The following is an 18,469-nucleotide window of genomic DNA, read 5'->3' as shown; positions in this document are numbered from 1 at the left end:
ATAAGGGACACTCCTTTGAGGACCAAAATGTTCATATTTTGGACCGAGAAGACAGATGGTTCGAGAGGGGGGTAAAAGAAGCCATTTATGTCAAAAAGGAGAAACCAACATTAAACAGAGGAGGAGGTCTCAGATTCCAGCTTTCAAAATTATATAATGGAGCTTTAGGCCTGATCCCCAGTCAGTTTCACTCCAAGCAGCACCTGCATTTATGTGACCAGAGTGGCCCATCAGTGAGTCAGACAAACAAGGACCCTAACGAGCCTCTATTGTTAGGAGAGCGAGAACAATTTGCAAGCAATCCAGCTTACATCACATCTCAGCTTTAAAAGCTCAACTCCACACTCTATTGCTGAATTGAGAAAGCTCCTCGGATGAGAAGCGAAACGTCTTCAACTACAGAATAGAAGTCCAGTTGTTTTTGTTTTTTAAACTTTTTTGAATTTTTCCTATTCATTTAATTTTGTTGATAGTTGAACCCCACCCCACAAATAAAGGTGGCAAACATCTATAGGAGTGTGGCTCTTTCACTTGAATTTTTAAAATAGTTTTTGAACAATAGTAGAAATCAATGGCACAGAGAGTGAAAACAATTTGGCTTTGACTACATTAAAATGTACCATCACCAGAGGGGTGTACCACAGAGCCAGTTCAACACAGCTGGGCATTCTTTTTGTAGCCTGGCGTGACAAATCCTAAAACTCCACTAACAGGTAAAAGGTACCACAGTGGCCATGTTTATATTACTTTGTTAACTCAAACTTTCTGCTTTAGTCTTTATACATGTTTATGTGAAAGGGAGACATTTCACAAGTCGTAATGTTTTTTTTCACTCAGCCTACATCAATCGAAGAAAGACATTTACATAAAAAAGGCAGAGCAAAAACAGTCCACTCACACCAAGATGTTATTCAAAAGAGGCAGGTTGTAATCATGGAAAGTGATGAATATAAAAATCATGAAAAATAAAACTTTGTTGGGGCAAGAAAGAAATGTTGCAGAAAATATTTAGTTTTGAAAATCAGTAAATTAATACCTGCTGCTGTTTGGAACAGAAGGATCGAAAATGTTTAACTTTACACTTTTTACACTTTATCTCTGACATGGTCCCATGATCTACACATCACTCCATTGACCAAATCAAATAAACACATTTTTTATTAAAATTTCTCTGATATACAACATTTCTAGTGAATTTATTTAACAGTACCAGTTTAACAGAATTCTCAGCAAATGTGGACAAAACACAAAATCCACTGCACATCAGTTATATTTATGGTTCATGACTATGTTGTACAATACACACATTATTTTCATTGCTGCATCTACTTAAGGGTGTGAAGGATATAATACAGGCTGTTGAGCATATTCAAGTTTGCAAGCACATTTCTCTTGTATTTTATGTCGACAAGTTAATAGAAAAAATAGAGTTCTCGTCAAACTGATTTAATTCACTTAATATTAGAACCTATACATTGAATAGGGAATTGATTAAATTCAAATTGACAACCCTGTGAAATGAATATATCACACAAACTAGCTATCTTTTGTTTGTGTCTAAATTTGGTAACTAAAATGCCAGTGTTTGATCAATATCTAAATGTGATGCTCTGGTGGACTTTAAATATGGTGGTGAAACTTTTAATTTTGTGTCAGTTATTAAGCTAATGTTTGTTTAAAAGTTGCAGCATCAGGCAGAATTATGACAACATAATGTCAGTCTGATTTTTCTACCTAGAATATCACTGCAAAAGTATAGGTGAAGCTTCTTACGGACAATTTAAGTGAGCAGAGGCGAGTGTTACCATAGTGATCTAGCTGGACATAAAGAGATCCTTCTTTGTGATATAAAAATCTGACTGACTTTCAGCTCAACAAAGCCAGCTAAGTCATTGATTTCGCTTCACTCTATAGCCCTCTGGATTTTTAATAGAATTTGTTGATAATTTGTTGATGCAAAGCTTTAGCAGTCTTGATGATAAAATATGACAAATAATGTGAAAAGTAAGATACAGTTGACTCAGATTTTGTAACTCACTGAGTCATTTGAGCACATTTTCACCCTGTGCAGCCAGGGACAGCACAATATCTCCACAATACAAAGCAATAAAATTATGCAATCTCCAATTTGCTCATGGAATGATCTACATGGCAAATCTGTTTCAGCCACAGCCTTGGAGGACAAATTGCTGTTTTATTGTAACTCATCTATCTTGTACATCAAGTCACGAAGCCACAAAACTAGGCTGTTGCTACCCTCATTCATCAAATTTGTTATTTAATAGCTCCCAGTCCATGTTAGTGTTTCAACATTCTGCATTAAATTAAATTGTGGTTCTTTCTATCTTTCTTTCTTTCTTTCTTTCTATCTATCTATCTATCTATCTATCTATCTATCTATCTATCTATCTATCTATCTATCTATCTATCTATCTATCTATCTATCTATCTATCTATCTATCTGCTGTCAAAAATAATAATCAAGTTTCTGTTTTCCTGCCTATGGCTGTAATTCTATCTAAGGGTCTTGAACAAACGGGCATGTATAATATACAACAAGATAATAAGTTCAGGTTTCTCTTGGGTACATTCCATTGTTATAGTTTTACATTAATGTTGAACAGGATTTTGATTGTTTACCCAAGTCTAAGCCCTGTTTACTGTGTCCTAAAAGAATATACCACACAGTTGAAGAAAGTATTTATTCTGCAGCTCATATATACTGTCCAATTTATATATTATCATAGTTACAATTCAGGTCCCATCCACACGACTCTAGATAGTTTTAAAAACTGTAATTCAGTACTGTCTTTACACCTCCTGTCCAAGCACAGACTGTTTTTAGTGAAACAAGTTGATATTTTTTTAAAAACTTTCCAAAGTATGTTTTTTTTTTTCTCCATTTATGTTACATCCGTATAGACAAAAGATACAGAGCTTATCTGAAATGATTTGTAGCAACCAAATTGTATTTATGTGCTGAAATAGATAATATGTAAGATGAACTTTAAAAAAAGTATTAAAAAAACAGTTTTGGAAGAATATTTAGCCAAGCTAAACATGTTATTTCTGTGTTTTGGTATGTCGATAATGTGGACGTTCTAGTGACACAGAATGGGTACTTCAATGTTTTTGTTAGAATTTGTAGGCAGAGAAAAACAATTAAAAAATATATCTAAATAAAGTATCCAGAGTAGTAGAGATTGTGCCCATCAAAATATATTAAAATAAGACATAGAATTGAAAGACAGAAGTTGAAGCCACAAAAGACAAGCACTCCCTAGTGGCTGGTTTGAGTGAAATTTTAAAGTCCTGCCCCTCCATGTAAAGGAATAAGACATGTTTACTGACTTAAAAAAATACACTTTATATAACTTTTTTCAGCTGCTGATTATTGTTGACTTACATAACGCTTATATTGTGAAGATATGTACAAATATGCATTTTTGTTTAAATTAGTTATTTAAAAAAGGGTCATGTTACACTGTGTCTGACAGTGTGACAGCGGGAGGGAGTGGAGGCAGAACTTTTATATAACAATGCCTCCCCTCATCCAGAGAGTGACACTCTGTTTCCAAAAATACAACATGGCAGCACAAAAAACAGATATTTGACTTTAAGTTTGGAAAATGGAAGTTATATGAGTTGCTTCATCCACCTTTATTTATTAATATTAGGTACTTGTATGTTAATATCAGGGGTTTGATTAGTGGCTTACCAGTTAGACCTTCAATGGTGAGTTGTTCTTAGCAGGCACAGTGTGTATATATATATATATATATAGTGGAGAATGACCGAGCTAAGATCCTGTGGGACTTCCAGATCCAGACAGACAAAATGGTAATAGCGAACCAACCGGACATTGTGGTGGTGGATAAACAACAGAGGAAAGCAGTTGTGGTGGATGTAGCAATACCGAGTGATTGCAACATCAGGAAAAGAGCATGAGAAACTGGAGAAATACCAGGGCCTCAGAGAGGAACTGGAAAAGGCCTGGAAGGTAAAGACCACAGTGGTGCCTGTGGTCATCGGGGCCCTAGGGGCAGTCACCCCCAAACTGGAGCAGTGGCTACAACAGATCCCAGGAACAACATCAGACATCTCAGTCCAGAAATGTGCAGTTCTAGACACAGCCAAGATACTGCGCATAACCCTCAAGCTCCCAGGCCTCTGGTAGAGGACCCGAGCTCAGAGGATGAAAAAAAAGAGAGACCACCTGCGGAGGGTGAGAAGGGAATTTTTTTAATATATATATATATATATATATATATAAACTAAGGCCCCATCAATACTACCTTGAACATTTTTTTTTATGATTTTTTTCTACATTTATATTTCATTCTTTGTCCACATGCTCCAACAAAAAGCTGAAATGCCCTTTCTGTGCCACTGGGTGGTGAGAACATCCAACATTACCAACATATGAAAATACCGAAGAAGAACATGCTTACCTTGGCTTAAGCTTCTCCTTAAACAACTTTAGCCACCCCACCCTTCAATACACTATCAATGCTTAATGGAAAAAGGAGAAATGAAGAAAAAAAAATGTGAAAAATGACTTCATTCTGTTGTTTTCTAGGGAACAAGAAAGAAACAAGCTGCTGTCAGTGTGTCTGATAAGCCCCATATCTCTACATTTGGAAAGCACGGTTAAAAAAAAAAAAAATTCTCACCAAAGACTGTGTGGACAGGAAGCTCAAATGCAGCCTAATTTGCTCATATCTACTGTTACTTTGTGGTCGAAATCGTAAATAGTCCACACTTATATCACTTTGTTAATCCAACCCATTTTTTGCAAAGGGATTTACAGTGTTTTTCATTTACCCATTCACACACACTCCGTGCTTTCTAATGACCACAACAACAATGGAGGCGTTTCTACTAGATTTTCCTCTCTGTCTCAAATTATCCTGTTTCTGTCACCAAGAAATTTTAAAAATATGTTGTAAAAATTGATACCTAAAAGAAAATTGTACTGGGTATTGAAAAAACTAGTTACAGTTGTTTTGAGGAAAGTATTGAGCCAAGCGAAGAATACTGTTTCTCTGTATTTTTATGTTGTTTACATGAACATTCTCACTACCTAGTGATGCCGTATGCACATAAAAACATATCCAAAGTGCTGTAGACAGGGCTTCAGAAAAAATAACTAGTGGCCATCCTTAACATATTATTCTGAAACTGAAAAATATGCCTCAGTGTGTATTAGAACAAGTTGTAAAAGAGAGTGCCTCATTACTATGCCTCACTGCTATGAAGTGAATGCCAAACATACATTAATCTACAAATAACACAGGTATTAAAACTGTTTAAGGTTAGTTCATTTCTAGGCAATGCAGTAGTACACACTATCTAATGTTTGCTGTTGCTAATTTTGGCTAAGAGAATTTCCCAGAGCAGGTTTTTGCAAACCTCTAGAGCTTTGACATGAGTCTGTTTTAATATTGCCTTTGTGGCGACAAGCAAAAAATGATTTTGCCTAAGGCTGTGTGCATTTTTCTGTCTGTTAATAAAGCATCTCATAAAGCCCTGGATGGAATTTAATGAAACTCTCAGAAGTTAAACATTGGAGACACATCTACCACTGATAAACCTTTGGATCAGTCCAATTCAAGATGGATATCTCAGCCAACTGACCTTAGCAAACACAAGAATGGCTAAAACATTTTTACAGCTCAAAATGCGTGCAGTACTAGCTGAGTTATCCCCAACACATACTCAGAGCACTAACAGGTTGTGCAATATCTTTGTTGAAAGCTTTGACATTAAGACAAAATGCATTTTTTTCAAGTAGTGCTAGTTTTATTATACACATACCTTTTGTTCAACTGCAAGAATGCTGGTAAAACTCAGGAGTATTGAACCAAGTAAGTCTAGAAAAAGTTTCACAAAATACATATGCCTATGAAAGTCCTGCCTCAGATGTTTTTAAGTTACATTTATTGGCAGCACATATACCAAGGTTAGCTTTATCTTACCATTTTAATGTTGAAAAAGACTCAGTTTTCAAACTATTTTGTATTGTGGTTAGAAGTGAAATTTGTTTCTTATGGAAGTGTTATTAGCACTTGTTAGCATCAAAAGTCTGTGCAATTAACCAGTGACATCACCTTAGAAATGTGTTTTAATATTTTAACACAGCTTTTCATAGCTTCAACACTGAGTATTAGTAAAATTGTCACTGAGCTTTTGCACATCATATAAAGTCTGGGTGGCATGAAGATGAACTACGATGAGATGCAATGGGTGGTTTCTTGTGCATATAGACGAGTTTGTCACATTTTTTGTTTGATTTTAAGTTTATAGTGCTGCTTCCAATATATTTCTTATTTTGCAAACAATATATGTCTATCACAAGAGTCTTCAACACTGAAGCAGAGAGAAAAATACATTTGTGTGCTTAGAAATTATGTTTTCTAAAACACCATTTGCATTTCAGCAACATTATATAAAAGTCCTCTTTATCCAGATGTTTTGTGCAGCTTTGTATGGCTTTCTGCTGTGCACAAAAATGCATGTGTTCCACAAGCTTGTTCTCTGTGCTGCCTGTTTTTCTGGTCACCTTCATGGGTGTCGGCAGATCAGACTTTGACTTTTTGCTAATCAATACCTGTTTACCGGCGGGCAGCTGAAAGATTTTATCTTATTTGTTTGCAGGGTTGGTAAGACGAGGAACAGGAGTGAAACACAAGCATGAGGAAAGTCCTTCAGAAAGAAGGAAATTGGAAATGAAAGAATGTAGATGGAATACCATGTAAGGCCTCATTTGAGTTTGGGACAATTTAGGCCCCATCCACATGACTCCAATTAGTTTTAAAAGTGGAACTTTTTTGTAGTGTAGGTACCTCCCCATTGCACAGAAACTGAGCTTTTGGTAAGAGAAAAAAAAAAACAACAACAAAAACACTGCTTTCCAAAGTGGAAATTTTGAAAAAAATCTACTTTTGGTGGACACAAGATGCAGAGCTTTTCTCAAAACAATGAACTAGTAGCTTTCCCCTCCCATGGTTACTGTCTCTTTGTGTCCTAGAAACCCAAACATCCATTTTTACCATTTTTTTTGCAGATGCCCTTCTTCATTATGATCCCGCCATAAACTTTGATCTCTTTGCTGAAATGCTAAAAGCAGAGGTGAATGAAATCTAAAAACAAAGTTACAGTGGTATCTTTTTAAGCCAGTATTTAAGTGAATATTTAGTGTTTGTTCTTAACTGGATGGTAAGAAAAAATTAGAAACAGAGAAAAAATAATCTTAAAAAATATCTAAGGTAGTGTAAACGAGGGCTTAAGCAACATGGATTGTGTGTGTGTGTATATATATATATATATATATATATATATATATATATATATATATATATATATATATACATACAACCTTAAAAAGAGGTTTAGGTTAGCTTTACAAAGGAGAAAACGGTGATATATTTCAATTATCTTTAAATAATTGTTTTTAAAGATATCCCTTTTTTGTCAAGCTTTCAAAAGAAGTGTCAGTTTCAAAAGTTTAACTGAATCCTATTTACCCTCTGTTCTGCAGAAATACTAAAAGTCTTAGTGTCATGTATGGTGGAGAAGGCGCAGACTCATCTTCAGAAAAAGAACTAATTTATTGAAATAAAAGATAACCAAAAATAAAGGCTGACGTGGCAGCAAATCTAAACAACAAAAATCCTAACAGGGGCAAAACATGAGGCAAGACACGAAACCAACGAGATTGCACGTGAAGCAACAATGAACCAGCAGTGAGTGGAGGAAATGACCGGGTTTTAAAAGCGGAGGGTAATTGGGTGAATTGGGCACAGGTGAGATAATTACAAATGAGCGTGACAAGAAAACGAGAGCTAGACTAAGAAGTGAATGATGACAGAGGCACAGAGACAAGACAAAACATGAATACAACAAAATAAACAATAAACCAAATACAAAAACACAAAGAAAACGCACATTCTGACACTTAGAACTAGTTCATGATACAAGTCCCAAATGCATGAGCCATGTACTTTGCAGATTTTCTTGTTAAAATCAAATGATCACCTACATTTTATTTTTCTACTTGTTCTACTTGTTTAGCGCAAAATTTTCTTTTTTTGCAGTTGCATTGATTGCTTTGAGAAAAACCCGATGACACCAGTGATCCCCAGACATCTCTTCTTGTTCCAAGCAAAAGTAAACATTTGGTTTTGGAGAGTAATAGGTTGTGAAGGGTTTTGAGCATGCACAAAACTTCCCTAACAAGGTTGTGGTGGTTTATTATTGTGGTTGAAACATATCTGTGATGTTGGGCCTGCATTAGCATGACTTGGTCATTGACAGTTTGAAGTAGGACTGGTCAAACTGGCCTTGTGCTTAGGCTATGATCCCATCATGCTCACACATTGCCATAGCACCATGTTGGTGTGCTCACATGACTTTGGAGGTTTTCCATATTTGCTGAAATGGAGCCTCGATCTAATAAATGATGTAGGCCATGAACAGCATAGCCGGGTAGTTATCCAGTGTGAAGGGAGCTGTAAGATGAATTTGTGGTCTCTAAGGATGCATTCACACTAGCCCTGTTTTGTCCGCTTTAATCAAACTCTAGTTCATTTGCCTTGAAAGTCTGGTTCATTTGACGAGGTGTGAATGTGCAATCAACCTCTGATGCGGATCAAAAAAGTGAACTCTGGTCAACCTAAATACCTAGGCCTCGGTTCAGTTGAAATTAACTCTGGTGCGGTTCAATTGCATATGTGCAAGAGGATGGGAGACTGCTCCAAAAGCAGGAAGCAGACTACAGCACAGGGCCTTCTGGGTAAATACAACCAAAACAAACACGCAATTCTACCCTAGCGGGAGAAATGGTTTGTGCCGCTCATGCTGAGCCCATTGTTGAAAAATGTTTGTTTGGCACATGTACCACAGACAAAGCAGAAATCCTAAAATCGCTAAAATTTGACACCACTTCATTTTGGTTTACTTTTCTAGAAGAAGGAAGTTGCACTCAGTATCTTCTTCAGAAGTTTTCATGTCGTTTCCTTCAGTAGTTCTTGGTGCAGCGCCACCACAAGCGGGTGGGGGGGTTTTGTTACTTAAAGAGTTTGACTTGATTGACTCAATGCAGTGTGAATGTGAACCGCATCAGCTGAAAATGGAACAAATGCTTCAATTTTGGTCCCCAATCGAATTGAGTCTACCGGACTATCAGGTGTGAATACAGCCTAAAACTACATGTAGGATGTTACAATATCTGTTTAACCACATATTTTAATATTTTTTTAATGAAAAAAATGCTTATGCTACAAGATACTTTGGATATTATATTGACAACTGAATGGAATCCGTCCAATTCTAAACAGCCACCACACCTAAGCAACCTTAGCAACCACAACAATGATAATAACAGTCAGTTTTACAAATACTGAAATGAAGTTTGGTCTATTAGTAGCAGACTCTTACCCAACTTATACTCTCAGTGCTAAGTGATGCTGCAAGATCTGCTTTTAAAACTTTGACATTTATGATTAGCTTTAAGCCTGTTTGTCTATTAGCAAAATATCTCATAAACAACTAGACAGATGGTACAAAAATCTCAAAACATAATTATTGGTTGTTCAACTAATACACTTTTAAAGTGACCCTAATGCAAGATGGCCACTACAGCTAATCGACATTAACAAACACAGAAATGGCTATACCCTTATATTGTTTACTATAACAAATTTACAACATTGAGCTTAACAGTGAAGTGGTAGTAGCTGAGAGCCATCCTCAACACATTCTCTGGCCACTAACAGATCTTGCAATTTCTTATAAGATGGCGCATAACGTTATGTATAAGGTTTGACGATTTCTTCAAGGAATATCCAGTCTTTTTATTAAATAATTGGGCTATATTTTAAAGCTTGTTTAATGGCATTTTATTTATTATAAGATAGTTTTGATGGCCTAAGCTTTAGCCTCCACAACACTCTAAGTTTTACTGTATGCAGCAACATTATAGTAGCTTCTTCTAATCCCCCCCCCCCAAATGTTTTCCATCCTGAGCTGATGAAGACTGGCAGCAGGAGTTGCTGCTGTCATGTTGTGCTCCGTTGCAGCGTTAGTGTGCCAAGATGCCTTGGCCAGGGATATTTTTGGCTCCCACCCTGTCTTAATCCTGTCGTGAATCCCCTGATGGATTATTCATGCTTCCTCTCTGCTCCCGTCCACACACCTTCTACTTCTTTCACACTCACCTCCCCTCCTTTTTCTCATCTTCCTCTCGCTCTTTTTTTTGCACTTTCCCACCTCCTGCATGTCTTCCTTGAACAGCAGTCTTCCTGTGTATATATTTGTAGACTCATTAGTGTACGCTTCCATGCTGCCAACCAGTCCCTTCTACAATTTATTGCTTAGCTTAAATGAAATGTTTGTGGGTATTTTGCCATTATCTAGAGGGTTAGGTAAAATGATAAATTACCCAAATAACGTACAACTCCCAACCTTACAATGTACCATTTCACAACATTTTTTTATGACTTTTATTTAGGTTCTGTTGGCACACTCTCGATTTGTTAATATTGGTAATTTTTCACTGTGCAAAGTAGCTAACAAATGATAGAATAACATTTTTTTTTAAATGTTGACGCTGTCCACTTTACAGTCCTTACAATCATTTGAGATAGTGTGCCTAGTTCATTGGTTATTTTTTTGTTTTGTTTTGTTTTTGTATTGACAGCTCCGTGGTTGTAGTCTTTATAGCTACATTTGTTGGGTCTTTTTTAGATCCTGCTTTAGAGTAGGGGCTGTCTTGTCTCAGTAGAGGCTCCCAAGTAACATAGGAATATATGATTGGTCCTTACATAAATGTACACTGATTGGCTGAGCAAACTGAACAATCTGCCAGCACCTGCATTATTAAAACTGCATCTGCATTACTCAACTGTTGCTGTTTCTGCTTTGACTTATTTTACAATGAATGTGTGCAGCACAATGTAGACTGATCTGTTGTATGAGTTTTGGCTCTTAAAACTCCTTATTCTGAATATTATAATAACGCTTTTGAACTCTCCTTTAAAATTTAAATCTAAACCATAAACCCACAACAAATAGCTGCAAATTATGGAGTCCTCCATTGTTGTTGTTGTTGTTGTTGGTGAATGTTACATGCATAAGAAATATGGCCACACAGACTATTGCACAATCAGAGCATTCACCTGGTGGTGTAAAAACAAGTCCTGATAACTGTACTTTACCAATGCGAGAAGTTTTTATAGCACTCAGAGTTCTCAGAACTGTTTGCTCCAAAAGAACCTACTAAATCAGCTAAATTGGTCTTTTCTGTATTTGTGATCAAAGTCAGGATTTTTATTTTTTCTTTTAAAGAACTTTACAGACAGGAACCTTTGTCATTTAATAAAGATGCTGTCTTAGGGGCCATCAACATAGAAACAGAGTTTTGTAAATACACAAAAGTTCCATCATTGTGTCCACACAGAAACAATGTTTTAGGAGCCTAGATACTGTATTTTTTAAAAGTGAGTTTCAGAGTGAAAAAATCTTGAATGCCCCCCATACCATTTCACGTAGACAGCCGAAATGCCAAAATGTGTGCTCTAAAGGCCACAGAGTCATGTTGCTCAACTGCAGCAAAGCCTTCATATTGGTATTATTTTAATTAGCTGGCAAGCCTGCTGAACAATAACACGTTGAATGTTAGAATCACTAACAAGCAACACTGGCATCAGAACTTTGGCACATTTTGTTTCTGCTTCTGTAGAACTGAAACAGATGTTCAGAAATAATCCCACACAGTCATCACTGATGAGTAAATACACTGAAGCATTGTCACGTTTCATTTAAACCCAAAGTTCTTCTCAGACCCTAAATATCTAGGTGAATGACTCAACCCATGCGGATCCTTTAGGCAGCAGCAACTAATCATGAAGTCTTCCATAAATGTTTACATTCAGGTGATGCATTACTATAAGAAAATACCTATTAGACACTCAACTGAGCAATTCCTGCTGTCAAAGGAAAAAAAAATGAATTCTAGTTATCATCCAACTGAAGTCACTTGGTTCAAAATATTCCTGATTTTAAAATGTTTTGCAGTGATATTTTGACCCTATACCAAGCACAAAACAGCCCAACATTGGGCAAATATATGGAGAGACTTTGATTAGTGTTTGAGCACCACTTTCATTTTGTGTACATGTCTGTTGTGATTGGGAGCTGATCACCACTAATCAGACTAGCCAAAACAAAACTAATGACAAGGCAAAGGACTGAAATGTCTCCATTTCACTTTACTAGAATGCTTTTGAATGTTCAAATTATTTTAAATGTAAAATTCTTTTCTACTGCCTGCCATGTTGCTATAAATAGTATTGCATCTGATCAACCTTTTTTACTTGAGAGAAACAAAAGATTTTCATTAAAAGAGTTTTTGTCTATGAAACATGCAAGTGACTTCTGTTATTTTTGTTGTCTCTTTCATTTCATTTCATGGTCAGAAGGCAACAATGTGGACAGACAGGTAGCAAAGCTTTTTTTCCTCTCCCTTTATCTTCAGGTAACAAGAACATTTATCTGTTGTTATTTTGAAATCACAACAAACTCAGTATCACATCCAAATGTCTAATTGTTATATTAGTTTAAAGTACAAAATGTACCAGTTCTACCTAAGTTTTGCTCGTTTTTCCAACCGGAATTAAATGCAACTTGAAGCATGTAGGGTTTTTCATCAGGACCCAGTATAAAGAAAAAAAGCACAAGTGATTATTTGATTTTTGTTTTAAAATACAAAACTTTTAATTAGTATGGTCAAGGAAGTATGAGAATTTTTTTTTACAAATTTGGACTTTTTTTTTCAGGCAGCACGGCGGGGCAGTGTTTAGAGTTGTCGCGTCACAGCGGGAAGGTAGCAATTTTACCTACCGTACTTTCTATGTAGCGCTTGCATGTTCTCCCTGTGCACGTGTGGGGTTTTTTTCCAGGTACTCCAGTTTCTTTCAACAGACTGAACACATACGTGTTAGATTCAGGGATAATTTTAATTTGACCCTAGGTAAGAGTGTGATTAGTTGTTTGTCTCTCTGTGGCCCTGTGATGGACTTGCAACCTGTCCAGGGTGTCCCTCGCCTCTCGAACAGTGATGATTGGATATAGGCACTTGGAACATGGAAAGGAAAAAGCAGGTAAAGATAAGTGATGAATGGATTTTATGTTCATATCAAAAAATGAAAAAGAAATCAAATCAAATCACGGGAATCAAATGAATGAGCTGTTTTCTTATTTTCTGACACTAGAATTCATCATCAAAACGAGCACAACAAAGTTATGAAAATAAAAATAACATATCAATGTCAGAGGAAAGTATGCCAAATTAAGCTCTGTTAAGAGACACAAAGATGTGGTGTAATTTGCAGCCATTTAGTAGTGAAAGAAAAACCCTAATAGAGCTTGTCAGATCAAACTTGTTTATATAGCACATTTAAAAACAACTGCTGTTGGTTAAAGTGCTGCACACAAAACAATAAATAGTAAAACATAATACTGAACACGAGAGATCATAAAACAATCAAAATTAAAAACAATTAATAATATGATAAGGCATAAAATAAAACCATCAGAATTATGCAAAAAAACTCTTATGTTGAATGAAAAACCAGGGAGTGTAATTGTGTAACAGGATGAGACTTAAAAACACCAACAGTTAAAGCCTAATTTGAGGGAGCAACTGGTTTCACAGTTTAGGAGCTACAGCTAAAGACTCGATCACCTCTGTGAATCTGCTGTTTTATTATTTGGTGTCATCCTTTGGTGTTGTCCATTAGGTCTACTTTGGCTGACACAGCAACAGATAGTGTGATCTGACACTGATGCACCTTGAGCTTGGAGTTCACCTCTAGTCTTTTTGGAAGTTGTTCTGGATTCTTTGGTCATATTTATATTATATGTCTCTATAATTAGTCATTAGTTTTCCTTTTACAGCAACCCCAAGCTGAGCCCAGCCCCTCAGCTAGCAACCCAAGTGGAGCTCCACTCACTTCATTGCAAGAAGACCATCACATTAGTTCTGCTGGAGAGAGGAGAGGAGAACGGGTATGGAAGTTGCCCCATGAAGCCCATGAGCCTGGATTGTGGCGGGGCAAACTGCTGAGAGGCTGTGGACCCCCTGATGGAGGAGGAGGAGGCGTCTGACTAAACTGACTCTGCTGCTGCTGGCCTGGCTGATCCTGGCCTTATTTTCTTCTTCTTTTTTTTCCTTTTCTTTTTCTTTTTCTTTTCTTGTGAATTAATATTGATATAAATGTGCATCAAATCCGCAGCGTTTAATCCTTCAGTGAGTTTTTATGTTTTGAGAGGGTATACTGAGTTGGGAGAAGGGGGGGGGGCAACAGCAGCTTATTTGTATAATGGTGATGTAGTCTTAAAACCACTCATTCTGAAATGAGCTCAAAACAGGCAGAACTGATTAGGTGAAATCTCAATAATGTAATGAACCTGTTTTGTATAGCACACAGACCTATCTTGAATTGTTCAAGAAAACATAATAGGTCCTCTTTAAACTTCAGAATAATCTGTGCAGCTGTAGTCACAGGAACATCAACCTTCCTAGAGATCGTCTTAAAGCTTTTACCTTTAATATGCTGCTTAGTATTTGTCTTGCTAAGCTCCTGAGACAACTCTGACCTTAGCTTTCTGTGCTCCATGTTCAGTGTGTTACACATCATGATATCAAACAGCACAGTGACTACTTGTCACCCTTTAATTAGACAGAGTGACTGATTACAAGACTCAAGACACCTGTGATGATGATTACAGGACACCTCTTAGTTTAGCATGCCCCTGTGGGCAAATTAGTTTTATTGTTTGCTGGAGTACAAGCCTTTTTGTCAGTTCCAGTTCCATTACCTTTTCATTTTTTTATTTTTGGTGAACCAAAACTCAAAAACAATAACTAATTTTAATTTGTTGATTTTCAGTATTATTGTTATTATTATTATTATTATTATTATTATTATTATTATTATTATTATTATTATTACTTTATCTCAGTTAAAAATATATCAATGACTTTTGTGAGTGCAAACAAATTTGACCATGTACTGGTTGTAATAAATATACACAAAAAATCAGTTTGATGTTCCATGTGACAGAGGGGAATGTCCTTGAGGGGAGTGAGCGATTATCTTTATCATGAAGCCTAGGCGTAAATTCAGACTGGAAGACCTGCTTCAGCCTCACCTGCATCTAATCGCTGCGTCGAGCACCTCCACTCCAGCCTATCAGCATCAGACCGCGCCTCCATCTCAGCCCATCAGCATCCGGCCGCGCCTCCAGCGTATCCAATCAGCGAGCAAGCCTTCGTTTAAAAGGACTTCCATCATGGCCCCATCCGTTCGCCGGCCGAACTTCAGCCCACCTCCACCCCTTCTCCACCCCCAGTTTCCCAGCTCCCTCAAGCTTCCTTCCCCTCTTCGACCTCCACCACCAGTGTCCGGCCCGGGGAAGACGCCTCTAATGCTCAACCTGAGCTTCTCCTCAAAGCGCATTGCTATTGTCGACACTCGCGTCTTCCGCCGAGGTCCGAGCGCCAAAAATCTTATGTCATTCATGTCAAATAAAACCATTTAATTGCAGCTTCTCTTTGTCGTGAGTCTCTCCAGGTTGAATTATTGTTTAACTGTATTCAAAGCTTGTTAAATTTTTAGTTGGAAAACTGGTCATCTAGCCTAACTGATTTCATTCTCTTTAAATATCAGTTTGTTTGTTTGTAATAATTATAATTGAGTAATTGTAAAAAACAAACAAAATGTAAAGTTAGTTTTTGTAATTTCACTAAAAGATATGTTGGCTAGTTTGCTTTGTCAAAACACTTGAAATTGCTAAAAGTGAGATTCTAGGAGAATAATCAAAAAGGAAAAATTTTCAAGGATTTAATGTTAAGCACTTAATGCTAATGTTCTGTTTAATGTACTTAACAGTCAGTCAACAGATTCAAATGAAAAAAGGATTATGTACTTCATAATAAAACAACTTTTCATTGAAAATGGCTGGCTGGATGAATGGGGGCAATATTTCTAACCTTGCATGTACACACTCGAACCTACAGAGGATTAGTCTCCAAATAACCTAACCTGCATATTTTTGGGCTATGGGAATAAATCCAACATTGAATGGGAAGAACTTGCAACTTCACACAGGAAGACCCCAGCAGAGTTTAAAACCCAGGAGGCCTTTCTTGCTGCCTAGCATGAAGGTTGTTAGTACTGTCCATAAAAAAGCCTTTAATATACTTTCATTTCATTTTCACTTTATTGAAAATATTTTTTTCTTTGCACATTTATATGGTGCTTATCTGGTGTAGTTGAACCATAGGATTCATTCACCCATTTACAGACCATGGTTTTCTACATTCAGCCTATTAGCTGTCCCCATCAGTCCCACGTAAGGTCAATGGGAAATAAAAAATAAAAAAAAATTGCAGAATGGCTAGCTTAAAACCAAAATTGTCTTACAACAATAAAAAGCAGATTTCAAACACAACAATTTTTTGGACTGAAGCGATCTAAGTGTATTTTTTCTAAGGAAAAAAAATAAGTTCTTTCAGCTGCTCCCTTAACAAGCAAACTTGCACAAACAATTTAGCAACTGTTTTACACTGGATGCCCTTCTTGCCGCAATCTGAAGAAAAAAAAGGTAAATAAAGTTAAAATTTTGAAAAGTAAAACAAAAAGTTACGAAAACTAAACACCGTGATACCCATCACCTGAATGAGCTAAATGTTTTGTGATATGACTGGCTAAAATAGCACAATGTAGGCAGAAGTAGTTAAATTGCAAAAAAAACTTTTTCAGTTTTTGTGTGATATAAAAATTCACTAAGCATGACTATAAGCTGAATTTTTTTCTAAACCTAAAAGTAGTGTTTAAAGGCTGCATTACTACTTTATTTCCAGCTACAGATTTGAGATGTTTTAAAAGCTACATATTATTATTCCTGCTGTCTAACCCCCCAGCATTTTATTCAATGATGTAGCCCAATTAGATTATTAGCAAACTTAATGTAAATGTAAAAGAGAACCAGTTTTCAACCTTAAGGTTTTACTCACTTTTGAAAATAAGTGTTTAAATGTCTGTTCATTCTTAGTTTTAATGTAATTTCTCATATTGTTTTCTATTTTTTTGTTTTTATTTTATTTTAAAGCACTTAGTGATTTCTTTGTCAATGAAAGGTGCTGTATAAGTAAACTCAAGTCAATTCTGTTTTCTTTTATTTTTTCTCTTCTTTATTTATTTATTTATTTTTTGTTTTTTTTACATATGTAGTTTTACTGCCTTTTCTCAGTCAGATTCATAGTTAAATTCAAGTCGGAACTGAGGGATAGCTTTATGAATACTGATAACTGATATATATATACTAATATACTATGCTAATATTTTAGTAGCCAACAAGATGCAGGAGCTAAAATGAATATCAAGAAACTAATTAATCACAAGATCGTAAAGAAATACAGTTGGGCATCTTGAGAGGTATGCAGGAAAACAAAAGCTAGTACCCCAAGCACCTCCTGACTTCAACAAATTAAAGCTATAAATATGTTCTTTAGACAATTAGCTAACTACTGCAGTGGTGCTGATCATTTGATAAATGAACAAAACCCCTGAATTTACTGGAGAGGCTTTATGTGTGTCAAAGTGTGAGCAGAATAAAGTGGAAGGTTGGACCTTGTTATAATGGTTAACTCAGCACATTTTTTTAAATATGACTAAAAACAAAACTGCACACAGTTAAGGTGAAAAAGTACAACCCCTGTTTTGAAAAGGTGGGATGTTGTGTAAAATGTAAATGAAAACAAAATGTTATGATTTGCAAATCCCATAATCTATATTTTATTCACAGGGGAACACAGTAAACACATCAAAGGTTTAAACTAAAAAAAGTACAATTCTCAGGAAAAAATTGAGTAATTTTGAACTGGATGGCCAACTAGAAGCACTCAAAGAGCTTAAATCTCTGTCAAGGCCATAGCATGATCAAAAAAAGAGTATGATCATAATTTAGATCACCACCAAAATGTAATATTTTGTTTTTTTGTGACAACCCCAACATTTCCTGAAAATTTCCTCCAAATCTGTTCATTAGTTTTTACCTGATATTTCTAACAGACAGACAAACAAACCAACGGACACAACCGAAAACCGAACCTCCTTGGTGGAGGAAACAAAAGGGTCACATGTAGGAGCAGAGACAAGTTTTTAACAAAGGGTTGCCTCTGACCTTGACCTTTGACCCCATGAACCTTGAAATCATGGGCATGGGCAATCATGGGAAACAGGCATAATCTCTGATCCATGAGGTGTCTAGCTGTGCAGTTTAATCTCCCTCAATTACATCATTGCATAGGTAAAGCACAACATCTTCCGTGACTTTGACCCCATCAACTTGAAATCAATGGTGAACACTCTTGACCCATGAGGTGTCCAGCTGTGGGGTTTAA

Source organism: Kryptolebias marmoratus, linkage group LG19 (assembly GCF_001649575.2).
Source record: "Kryptolebias marmoratus isolate JLee-2015 linkage group LG19, ASM164957v2, whole genome shotgun sequence".
Classification (NCBI taxonomy): Eukaryota; Metazoa; Chordata; class Actinopteri; order Cyprinodontiformes; family Rivulidae; genus Kryptolebias; species Kryptolebias marmoratus.
The sequence above is the reverse complement of the archived record's forward strand: the minus strand, read 5'-3'. Positions refer to the sequence as shown.